Source organism: Triturus cristatus, chromosome 1_2, assembly GCF_964204655.1.
Source record: "Triturus cristatus chromosome 1_2, aTriCri1.1, whole genome shotgun sequence".
NCBI classification, from domain to species: domain Eukaryota; kingdom Metazoa; phylum Chordata; class Amphibia; order Caudata; family Salamandridae; genus Triturus; species Triturus cristatus.
In genome coordinates, this window is record NC_140580.1 from 268198243 (window position 1) to 268209956 (window position 11714).

Sequence of the window (11714 nt, forward strand, 5' to 3'; positions counted from 1 at the left end):
ATATTCGCCCGACACAAGACTTCTTCAGTTCCAGTGGTGAGACACAAGTATGAGTAGTACTTCCATTTGGTCTATTTTTGGCGCCTTGGTGTTTTACCATACTACTGTAACCAATAGTTCAAAGACCAAGGAAAAAGGAGTAAGGTTGTCTATGTAGACTATATAATAACTATGGCTCAGTCCTGACCTCTTCTGATGGACATCTTTCTTGATCAGTTCAACTAATTCATAGTTTAAGTTTCATTATAAACAAAGGAAAATCTCTTGATTCCGACACAGAAAATAGAGTTTCTGGGTTTTCAAATCGACTTAGTCAAAGCGCAGTTGCAGCTTCCCAGTCAGAAGTTGAGACATATCAAAAAAGTATTGAAATCCACTTTGAGCAAACAGATGATACCAATGAAGATGATTTTGAGGATCATTACACTCCTAGTATCTTCAATATTTCTGGGGCCTCTGCATTACAGAGCTCTCCAACTGCTGAAGGTAGGACATCTATGCGACGGATTAGCCTACATCGATCAGATTCTTCTTTCCGATGAGGCCAGAGCAGAACTCAACTGGTGGCTATTCCAAATGGACACTTGGAATGGCAGGGCGATACTCGGCTCCCAGCCAGACGTAGTATTTGAGTCTGATGCTAGCAGGTGGGGCTCGGATGCCACATGCGGAGATATCTTCACTGGAGGTTGCTGGTGCCAATGACAATTAAGGCTCCATATCAACTGCCTAGAAATGTGAGCGGGCTCATTTGCCATAAAGACTCTCTCCCCCAAAAGGAACAACTGTCACATTCTTTTGCGGAAGGACAACATATCCGCTGTCAGGTACACCAACAAGCTGGGTGGCACCAAGTCCAGAATGTTAGTAGAGATTGCCAACGATTATTGGCATTTCTGTCCGAAATCCAGGATCTCATTAATAGTAGAATACGTTCTGGCCCAGAGGAATGTCCTAGCAGATTGGAACTCCAGGTTCCTGACAGACACGAGCGACTGGTAACTGCACCCTCAGGTGTTCATACTAGTGCCGTGCAGGATCAATCTCTTTGCATCCAGACTGAACTGTCAGCTTCCCAAATTCTACAGCTGAAGACCGGACCCATTAGTAAAAGCAATGCATGCCTTCTTTCAAGATGGACTCTGGGAACACACTACGCCTTTCCACCATTTTCAATGATAGCAAAAGTGCCTGCCCAAATTGAGGAGGCAGAAGGCGACAGCAGTCCTCATAACAAACACTATGTAAAGCCCAACCTTGGTGTCTGCTGCTCTGAAGATGGTAGTGGATCTCCCGGTGGAACTTCTATTGTTCCCAGAAATTCTTTAGGACTCCATTGGTGCCCTACATCCTCTAGTACTGCAGAATCATCTACCTCTTCAGGCAATGTTGGTATGTGCCAGAAATTTCAAACCAAGTTGTTGATTACATCCAACAAGCCTAAGCTCCTTGCACACACAAAAGATCAAGTTGCACTACACATAGGTCCTGAAGAAAGCCAAACCATTTAAGAGAGCATGGCTGAAACATGTTGACCAACTAGGATATTGGAGTTACCTTAAGACCTCCCAAAATATCCATCTCTCGCTTTTACTTACTGCCAAGGGCCCATTGATTAAAAGAATCATTTTTTACCTATGGGACCCTTAGGACAGTCTTTTTAACATTCACTCACCTCTTTTCACTGCACTCTCATGGCACAATACCAGCTCCGCTGTATCCGGGTGTTGTAGCACACCCAAGGTGCACTCGGTGACTTGGGTGGGGCCCGATGATGAAGCATGTCACCAACTAGGTTGGTGAGTGAGGGCCTTCCTATAAACAAAATGTGTTTCCTTTCTAATACAAACATACGCTAAGAGCATCCACTCCAGAGCTAGTTCTCTTTGATTCAAAAATAAAAATTACTATTCCCACTCCAGTAAGTGCAACAGTAGGGAAAGTGTTGGATAGCGGAGAGGTAAAAATTACTATTCCCACTCAAGTGAGTGCAACAGTAGGGAAAGTGTTGGAGAGTGGAGGGGAAAAACTTACTATTCCCACTCCAGTGAGTGCAACAGAAGGGAAAGTGTTGGATAGCGAAGGGGTAAAATTTAATGTTCCCACTGAAGTCAATTCAAAATTAAAAACAAACAAAATATCAACTACAATACAAAAAATGTTAAAAACAAAAAAAAAACATATATAAAAATAATATAAATTACAAAAGATAGAAACATATCCTATTGTTAAAAAAAAGTAAAATGACCAACAAACATTATTTAATAAATATGTAAAAAATAATTTGCAAACAAATAACTATATTTAATTAAATTAATTATAATCAAACACATTAATTGTTACATAAAATTAATATTTTTTATTTCCTACCCTATAACTCCACCCAATTCACAACACACATCTAAATTTCTAAAAAAGTGTACCTCCATAATTAACATAATTAATTATCAAATAAAAAATATTATTAATTAAAAAACAAATTAAAACGGATACAAATTAATTTACTTACCAATCATTACCCCTATAAAACCAAAATACACACACAAAATAAAAGTAAACAATTACCGTAAATATTTATCAATTAATGAATGAATAATAATTAGCAACTAATTATTAATTAATAAAACCTAAAATACTTTCCACCCTCTACCCCAATAAACACCACAACACACAACTGAAAATCATTACACAATTTCCATAAGTAATTTAACATAATTAAATTAATATCAATTAAAAACAACTTAAAGAATTTACTTACCACCTTTTACCACTATAACCTCCACAACTCACATCTCAAATTAATTACACAATTGCCATATTTAATTTTTAATTAATGAATTACCATTATTTAACAATGAATTATTAATTAATTGTAAATAAATTACTTCCCACCCTATTCCCCTAAACACCCCACCATCCATTCCTAAAAAATTACACGATTAACATAATTAATGACCAATTAATTAAATAATTAATAATAATTAACAAACAATTGATAAACAATTATCAATAAATTAATTCCCACAATTAACACTACAAATGATAAATTAAATAAATATTAATATATAAAAACTAATATCACAAGTATTAAAATTGTATTACTTCCCACCCTATTCCCCTATAAACCCACAACCCGCTCCTACAAAAATTACACAATTAACATAATTACCAACTAATTATTAATAAATAACAACCAATTAATAATCAATCATTAATACATTAATTCCCACAGGTAATACTATAACATCTAAATTAAATAAATACTAATAAATAAACAATATTAACAACTACTTAATAATTAATTAATAATAAATTAATTCCCACAATTAACACTTTAAAATCTAAATTAAAATAAATACTAATAAATACAAAATATTAATTCAATTATTATAATTAAATTACTTCCCAGCCTATTCCCCTGTAAATCCACAACCCGCTACAGAACGAAAAAATTCAAAATGTAATTAATATAAAATGAATCACTACTAAAAATGTAACACATATATTAAAAAACACAAGCAATACTTATACAAAAAAAAGATCACCTACTTTTAAAATACATACTAAAATACATAACACTAATTTAAAAATCGATATTTTAAACAACTATATTTTTTCAAACGATATTACTAACTTCAATAATTTAAAAAACAATATTTCTTACCTTAAAGTCGATAGTCTTGACCACGATATTACTGCTGTCGATATTTCTGTATCACAATATTTCCAACTCGATAGTTTTGTATGTCAATATTTTAAGCTCGATATTCTGTTTGTGCACCGAATTGAGTAAACTTCGTTCCTATAAAATGAGAAACTATGTGTTGTTGAATGTTTGAAAGGCTAAGAAGAATGCAAGCATCAGTTTAGAGCTGATAGTGTAAGCAATTGGGTTACTGGTTGACGAGGTTAAAATCCTAATCAAGCAGCAACCACAATCCTTGTCAGGGTGAAGTCACAAACAAACCCTAAATTAACCTGTGCTCAACCCTCGGGTAGCTTGGCACAGGGCAGTCAAGCTTAACTCGGAGGCAAAGTGTAAAGCATTTGTGCAACACTTCAAACAGTAACACAGTTGAAACGCACCACAAAAGGACCAAATCTGAAAAACAGAGTAATTTTTATTAAATAAAACAAGACTAAAACTTTTAAAAAATCCAATCAGTCGAACCTGAAATATGCAGGTTTAAAGATTTCAGTGACAATAGCATCAAAAAGCACAAAGTGCCAACTGTGGCTATCTAGTGGCGCTGGACCGGGACAAAGTCATAAGTTCAGGCCAACTGTGATGGAGCGCAGGCCAGCTACAGGACCTTACATCCTGGTTGCAGAGTGTTGCGAAGATGCGTCACACAGCCAAAAAGATGTCTTAGTTCCAAGGAGCTGTTATGCGAGGTACTCGTCATTGTCAAGGATCTCATCGATCAGGGCTTGCAATGTGAAGTCCAGTGCCGAGGATGCGTTGTGCAGTCGAGGCGATGCATCGGTTCCGAGAAGTTGTGAGACTGTGATGCAAGAACCTGCGTCGTCGTCGAGGCTGCCTTTGATGAGTGATTTGTGACGTGAGGGCCTGCTTCGGAAAAACTGTGCACAGATGACGGTTCCAATGCAGGCTGCAAGGATGATGAGGAATCCTTCATATTGTGAGAACCCTCGCAGCAGACGTGATGTGTCAGTTCTGCTCAGGTTTGCGCCGCACAGCTGAGGAAATGTCTTGTTCTCCTGGGTCCACAGATGGGCTGAGCACCTTTAGGCCCACTTTTAAGGACCCAGGACTGGGGTGGCACCATCTGGCTGGGTGGACTCACAAACTGCAGGGTCAAAGGTTCAAGGTTGTTGGGGCCATCTGCTCCCGAGGCCCTAGTCAGGAGACCAGACAAATAGCTCTTGAGGGTCCTATGGGGTCCTGGGCTCAATAGATGCAGGCCCAGTCCTTCTCACCCAGGCAAGAGGGCAGCAAGGCAGCAGATCAGTACAGCAGGGCAGCAGTTTACTTACAGCAGCAGTTCAGCATAGTAGCAATCCTTTCAGCAGCACAGCAGTCCTTCTTCCTGGCAGGGTATCCACAGGTCCAGAAGTGTCCCGAAGAGTTGATGTCTGAGGTCGAATATTTATACCCAGTTTTACCTTTAAAGTGGAAGAAGCTTCTAGAGGATTCCCTTTGAAGTTCTCAGGCATCCTGCCTTCCCTGTTCAGGCACAGACTAACTAGAGGGAGTATGCAACCCTTCGGGCCGATTCCGATCCTGTTTGTTTTTTTTCCGTACGACTCGTATCCGGATTTTTTTCCGTACGAATCGTACAAGTCACGTCCGACCCGTGAAGTACGATTCGTATGGGAAAAAGTACATACGGATCAGCCCGATCCGTACGAATCGTATCGGGAAAAGTTGTACGAGACGGACCCGGACACTTTTCTGTACCAATAGTAAAAATACAGTCCGAGCGTACGATCCGGACCGGCTTTCCGATTTACGATTCGTACGGAAAACGTCCCGTACTCGGGGAATGACTTTACTTGCTACAAAGTGAAGTTTGTACGACTCGTATCCCGGGAAAAGTTGTTCCCGGGGAGCGAGTCGTACAGGCCCTCATGCATATGTACAGTGCGTACCCCCAGCGCGTATGTACGCACCGTACCCCCAGCGCATATGTACGGTGAGTACCCCCAGCGCGTATGTACGCACCGTACCCCCAGCACGTACGCGCTGGGGGTACAGTGCGTACATACACGCTGGGGGTACGATGCGTACATACGCGCTGGGGGTACAGTGCGTACATACGCGCTGGAGGTACGCACCGTACATACACGCTGGGGGTACGCACCGTACATATACAACGCACGGGGTGTATGCCTGTATGACTCGTACCCCTGGGAACTCAGCTTTTACGGCTGTTATTGGCTCCCGTAAAAAAAAGAGCCGTACGGAGTGACGTAGGGACGAATCGTACTTGCTGGGCCGTAAAACGCTGCTTAAATACGTACGGACGTCGCGTACAGGCTGTTCCGGATCAGAATCGTAGTTTTTTTTTACCCGTACGGTCTTTTGTACGATTCGTACGGAAATAGGCTTTCTGTACGAATCGCACTTCCTAGGTTGTACGGACAGTTTACCGGGTACGAGTCGTATGGAGAAAACGCTCCGTACGACAATTCGTACGGCCTTTTTCCAGGATTGGTATCGGCCCCCTTGTGTGGAGTCAGGACATAGCCTATTCAAATGTAAATAGAGCTGTGCCCACCTCCGCCCTCCCATCCTACCAGTGATGGCTCATCCAGGCACACCTAGGGCTCTCTATTGTGTGTGGCTGTCTAGGAGGAATACTCATATCCTGTCAACTGCACCCATTCATATAACACAGAGACAGCACTCTACAGGGACTAAATGGCTAAGACGGCAAAATGCAAACTTTCTAAAAGTGGTATTTTCAAAATTGTACTTTACCATAAGAGGGGATTTTTCATTCAAATTCCAAAGACAGGAAACATGAACTGGTTACCCGTTTCCATTTGGAAATTACAGCTTATTAAATATAATAAGGTAACACCAAAGCTATTCTATGGGAGAGGTAGGCTTTGCAGTAGTTAAAAACACATTTAAGAGTTTTTTTACTACCAGGACATATTAAAATGACATGCCCTACTTTTTAACTACACTGCATCCTGTACTTTGGGCTGTCCAGGGCCTGTCTTAGGGGGTCACCTATATGTATTAAGAAGGAAGGTTTGGGCCTGGCGAAAGGTTTATTTTGCCAGGTCGAAATGTGTAAAGGGCTACTTAAATGGGTGGCACAGTAAGTGCTGTAAGGCACTCATGTAGCATTTAACTTATAGGCCCTCGTGCATTTAGTACCAATTTACTACTCATAAGTAAATTAAATGTGCCAAATTGGTGGATGCAAATATATTTTTTTTTTCTTTCGTCCTCATTTGCCATTACCTCCATCCACCAAAGGAACGCCAACCACCACACGTCTGCCTTGGAATATTTTGTAGATCTATCCGCCTTCGTGTCATATTCCGGGCAGAATTTTATTTAGTAGGCGGGAGACAACCTCTTTAAGCAGAAAACGGAGAAACTCCAGTCAGTGGTGACCGACCCAGGAATTGCGTACGGGGGAGGCCACTTCCCAAGGTCTTCTGGAGCCTAATTAACATAATCATCGGACCCGGGGAAAAAAAACGAAAAAAAACAAACAAAAACCGGCATCCTATCTCCAATTTATTAACAAATACCAGAAGGACAGATTTCTTTTGGAACATGATCTAGCCAAGTCAATCTTAGAAGTTTCATACAATGATGTTTGCCAAGCTACATGTGATGGGGCTTTGGCTTCCACCCAAAATTTACACATTTGTCGTCTTGCCAGGATAATAGAGTAAAAAAGAAAGGACTTTGCCTGTCCGTTTATGTTTTCCTCCAGTCCAAAAATTATTAGCGGGAGAGTAATGTTCAATGATGTGCTTAAGATTGAGTCCAAGGTGACTTTTACTTCCTCCCAGAACAGCCTAAAAGCCGGGCATTCCATGAACATGTGTATATCTGAAGCTGCCACCAAATTACACTTATTGCATTTCTTCCCTGAAAGAAACTTGGAAAGCCTTAGGGGTGAGAGGTAGGCCCGATGCAGGGTGAACAAGTGATTACGTCTTAGCCAGACTGGTTTCACTATTTTGTAAAGAAGAGAAAAGGATCTCATCCATAAATCCTCACACTGAAGGGCCAACTAATTTCCCCATAAATTGTCTGGCAAGACAAAATCTCCGTCCGCCTCCTCTACCATACACCAGTACCAGATTGCCACTTCTTTACCCCCTTCTTGCTTTTCTACCAGTTGTTGTTCGAACTGGCTATACTTCCCCACTTGAGGGCCTTTCCTATTTTCTGCACGTGCCCAGCTATCCAACTGTAAATATTTAAACCTAGAGAAAGCCGTACCCACCTTGTCCCTCAGCACCTCCCAGTCTTGTGCCCTTCCATCCACCAATATCTCTCCCCATCTTAAAATCCCAGCATCTTTTAACGGAGTTGCTAGGCTGTCCTGCATACAGGATGGAAGCCCGGGAGAGTTCCAAACAGGGGCGAAATTAGAGTAATAATGTAGCCTGACATTTTTTCTAATCTGAACCCAATTTGAAATGGCTGACTGCAAAGTCTTTAATATAACTTTTTTGAAATATTTCATGTGTCCAAACTTAAATAGAAATCCATCCGGTGGATGTCTACTCCCCCAAGCATAGCCCGGAACATAACCCCCAAAGATGATATTGCGGGAGCTTTCAGAAGCATTCTAGAATAAGTTAGCTGAAATGCCCACGCATAATATAACAGATCTGGCAGGGTCAGCCCTCCCTTTTCCCTCCTCCTTCTCAACTTCTTCCAGGTCAGCCTAACTGTTTTAAAATTCCAGATGAACGAATTTATTTCTCGCTGAATTTTTTCCACTTTTTTCCGTTCGAAAGACAGGGGAATTGAGTTAAAAATAAAAGTAAATTTTGGAAGAATGGACATTTTAACTAGGTTTATTCTCCCAAAAATCGAGAGTGGCAGGAACGTCCAAGATTTCAAAAGTTTCCTACATTCCATGGCAACCTGGTCTAGATTAATCTGTGCCAAGCTTCCTATATCTTGAGTAATGCGTATTCCCAGGTATCTCATTGATAATACAACTGTAAACTGTATATTTGGAACGTTCCAACACATGATCTCTGTTTTACTGGCATTGATATCATAACCAGAAATTTGCCCAAATTCTCCTGCCTTTTTAATTACCGTCGGGAAAGCTCTCTGCGGGTCTGACGTATACACCAGAATATCATCCGCATAAAGCGCTGTCCGCTTCTCCCATTCACCAAATATAAAGGGAGGAATGTCCACTTCCTTTCTCAAAACGTGGGCGAACGGCTCTATATAGAGGTTAAATAGAAGCGGGGATAGTGGGCAGCCCTGTCTAGTGCCTCTGGTAATTTTTATCGGATCTGTTAAAGTGCCATTAACTAGTAATCTAGCTGTAGGGGCCCTATACAAAGTCTTGATTACCCGACAAAAGACATCCCCCAACCCGAACCTTCCCATAACCTCCTCCAGATAGGGCCAATTGACCCTATCGCAGGCTTTTGTAGCGTCTAGGGTCAGGGTGGCCAATGGGAGAGAAAAGGTTGTTGCGATATCAATCGCCCCTACCAAGTCTCGGGTATGGTCAGCCAACTGGCGTCCTCTTATAAACCCCCTTTGATCTTGGTGGATTATTGAACCGATAACCTCCCCAAATCTTATTGCCAAGATAGATGTGAAGATTTTGTAATCATTATTTAGGAGGGAAATCGGCCTATAAGACCCGCATTCTGAAAGCTTTTTTCCAGGCTTTGGAATAAGAACAATCGTGGCCTCCTTCCATGATTCAGGGGAGTTCTCCTCTCTCAAAAAATGCCATTAAAAAGACTCAACAATATAATAACGGGGCTTATCACTCGATATAATTCTCCAGGTAGGCCGTCCGGACCCGCCGCTTTCCCCTTCTTCAGACGGCCAATCGCTTTTCCCACCTCCTCTTCTGAAATCTCCTTCTCTAAGCAAGCCCTTTGTGATGTTTGCAAAAATGGTAAATCGATATTATTTAACCACCTCTCCCTAGCTTCCGGGTCATCCCTGACCTCTTCCTTATATATTTCTTGGAAGAATTCTTGAAAAGCAGTCCCTATTTCCCAATCCAAAGTCCTAGTAGTGGTCTCTCCATCTCGTTTGATCTCTTTGATATACTTTCTTGCCTGTTGTGTTTTAACCTTCCATGCGAGAAACTTTCCTGCCGCTTCCCCAAATTCAAAGTGGGAAATTTTGCTCGCTTCCCATCTTTTAGTTAGCCTTTCTTGTAGTATACTTTCAAACTGACATCTCAGATTAGCCTGTTTTTCTGCCACCCCCAAGGAAGCCATGTTGGAGCCCAGCTGCTGATCTATTCTAGCCAACTCCATCTCAATGTTTTGTATTTTCTGCCGATAAACTTTCCTTCTATAAGTAGCTCTATTAGTTATACAGCCCCTAATAAAAGCCTTCAAGGCGTCCCACACTATATTAATGTCTGTCGAGCCCAAATTTATATCTAAAAAAGACTTTACCTCTGCTGACAAGAAATTTATCTCCTCCTCTTCTAATAATAACGTGCGATCAAAAGACCAAGAGGATTCTTTCTTGTGGGTGGCCCCTTGAAGATCAAAAATAATGGCCATATGATCTGACATATGTGAAGGAAGGTAATTAAGCTCTTTTAGCAAATCTTTTAAAGTATAGCTAAAAAGGGCATAATCAATTCTTGATTTATGTTTATATTTAAAATTTTGAAAGGAAACCCCCAGCTTGTTACCTGACCTTTCCCTCCATACATCTGCTAGACCGAGAATTTCCATTATATCCAACAAAGCCAACCTTGATTTAGATGGGACGAGTGCTCTTGACTTAGAGGACTTATCTAACAAAGGATTAAGCACAATATTAAAGTCACCAACCCATATGACTGGGTCCTGTAAAAGTATGAGATGGTTCTGGATTATTTTCAGGTGGGAAGGGTCATCTTGATTCGGTCCGTAGTATCCTACCAATGTTAACGGTGTACCTTCCAATACAATTCTCGAAATTAACCATCTCCCGCTACGATCTTCCTTGCAATCGTGGATTTGAACTTTAACCGATTTTTTAAAAATAATTAGTATCCCTCTTATGTTAGCGGATTGGTCCGTGCAAAGGAACGTCTCTACCCAACTTTGTTTTCTTAGTATCTCAGAGACCTCTAGCTTTAATAGATGGGTTTCCTGGATGACGATGACCTGCGCAGGAGAATCCCTCAGATATTGTAGGATTTTATGTCTACGACTCTTTACACGCAGTCCATTGACATTCCAGGATAAAAACCTAATAGAGATCATCTATATAGGGTTTTTTTTTTCCTTTCCTCCTTCCTTTCTTCCCCTTCTTCCCCCTTCCTTTCTCTTTCATCTTATCTCCCTCACTTTCTCCTTTCTTGCTGCTATTAGGTCGTCCCCGAACATTACTTTCCGCTACCATGGAGACTATATTGTCACATATATTGCCATAAGCTAGGATAGAACATTTCTCTAGTGATGAAAAGCTTATAAAATAAACTAAGTTTCTAACTTTTATGAGGTCTGACTCTTGAGAACTTTTATTGCTTTTCCCCACTTCCCCCTGTGCCCCCCCACATCCCACCCCCCTCCCCTGGAAAACCCATCCTTCCTGACTCTTGCCAGATGTGTGGCAAGGTTTATGTCTCCCCCGCCAGTCCTGCTCCCTTTTTTGTTTTTTCCCAAAAATGCTGGTGTTTCTATTAAAAAAATAAATAAAAAAACTCCTTCTGCGAGTCCAGGATCTCCTTTCCTTGGTCCCCCTCTTACTTCAGAGTCTAAAAAGAAAAGCTCATACACTTTAGTACTGGCAATAGTGGTAAATGCACAGAGTCCTATTGCCAACAAAAATAAGATCAGCAACAATGGAGGAGAAAGGTAAAACGTTTGGGGGAATTCCACCCTAAGGCTGACAAGTCTAACACCAGTGGGCAACTTTTGATTGCAATTTTAAAAAACTCATAAACCGATGCCTGCACCGACCTAAAGCTAGATGGATCAAATGGGTCATTGTAGAAACTGGGACTGATTCAGTAGTTTTAGAGTTCATTCAGCCCGAGGAACATGGCCTCCAATCC

The 11714-nt window shown here is 41.0% G+C and overlaps 1 long non-coding RNA gene across 1 annotated transcript in view; it reads right to left on the reverse strand.

Moving 5' to 3' along the window:
- The window catches only part of LOC146867145 (uncharacterized), a 1035764-nt gene that overhangs the window by 21222 nt on the left and 1002828 nt on the right, over window positions 1–11714 (reverse strand). The window contains exon 6 of the long non-coding RNA XR_014961085.1: window positions 3665–3802. This is a non-coding gene — a long non-coding RNA (uncharacterized LOC146867145). The remainder of the gene's footprint in view (window positions 1–3664; window positions 3803–11714) is intronic.